This window comes from Mandrillus leucophaeus, unplaced genomic scaffold, assembly GCF_000951045.1.
Source record: "Mandrillus leucophaeus isolate KB7577 unplaced genomic scaffold, Mleu.le_1.0 Scaffold64, whole genome shotgun sequence".
Taxonomy (NCBI): Eukaryota; Metazoa; Chordata; class Mammalia; order Primates; family Cercopithecidae; genus Mandrillus; species Mandrillus leucophaeus.
This window is the reverse complement of record NW_012106919.1, coordinates 5,693,779-5,695,167: the sequence shown is the minus strand read 5'-3', so window position 1 is coordinate 5,695,167 and position 1,389 is coordinate 5,693,779.

Sequence of the window (1,389 nt, the reverse complement as noted above, 5' to 3'; positions counted from 1 at the left end):
GATCTCAGCTCACTGCAAGCTCCGCCTCCTGGGTTCACGCCATTCTCCTGCCTCAGCCTCCCGAGTAGCTGGGACTACAGGCACCCGCCACCTTGCCCGGCTAGTTTTTTTTGGTATTTTTTAATAGAGACGGGGTTTCACCGTGTTAGCCAGGATGGTCTCGATCTCGTGACCTCGAGATCTGCCTGTCTCGGCCTCCCAAAGTGCTAGGATTACGGCTTGAGCCACCGCTCCCGGCCGGGACTTCTTAATGTGTGTAAAAGGACATTTTCCTCATTGTCGAAGCCATTTTGATCAGTTTTCTGTAAATTGTAGCCAAAAGCATTGAAAATTACAGAGCTATTTTGCTAACTTGGGCAGGAAGAAGGAGCAGGATATACCATGTCCACTTGGTATTTTTAGACATCACACAGAGATAGTACATAATGATGGAAGAGACACATGCAAAAAAGAAGCAGTTATGAAATCAATCCCTATGGAGCTGAAGTAGGAGCTTTTCTAACGCAAAAGGCTGGGTTTATAAGAGGTGTTGCTGAGTAAAAAGCAACAAGAGCTCTGTAGAGGCTGTCTGTGGCTTTGTTCTATTGAGGACTTCTTTTGCTCTTCCTTTTTGCTCTGTTCTATGGGGAATCATTTCTTGTGGTTCAAGTAAGGCTGAACCTGTCACAAGAGTGGGCTGGAGATGGAGGCCTGGCCAGCGGGACCTGGCACCCCTCAAGCCACAGTGATTGGTTGAGAAATAGACATGTGGATTTTCACTAAGATTTGATATGGTTAAAATGGACCCTGGGAGAAAGTAAGGGTGCTCTTCTCCCTACTCCCAGGGTCATGGGTTGTAAGGTTGCTATCCAGAGGAGACAGCCCTGTGAAAGTAAAGCCAGAGTCAGAACTCAGAGGAAAGTTGCACTGAGAAATGGGGAAGATAGAGCCCCTGAGTGCAGCCATGCCTGAGGCCAAAGTCTACCTTTAGACTTGTCATGACCATGAACACATTTTGTCCTTGATGTGCATAAGTCAATTTGCACTGATTTTCTGTCAGTGGAAGAGGGACGCCCTGGATCTGCCGTTGTGATCAGAGTGAGGCCAGGTGGAGAAAAATGTGCAGGAGATAAGAAACCATGAAGGCATCATCAGGCCTGGTGCAGTAGTCACAGCCTGGTAAGTAGACAGGCATAGGTTTGGAACTATTTGAGTTTTAACACCAACACCAATTTATCTACTTACCACATTGATGAATCTGAGAAGGCCACCTACAGATTCTGAGTCTCAGTTTTTCCATCTATAATGTGGGAAGAGACTACTTGCGTTACAAGTTTGTTGTGAGAATTAAGACAACATATGTAAAATCCCTAGTACAGAAGCAGGCAGATAATGCTCCCTTAAGAGATG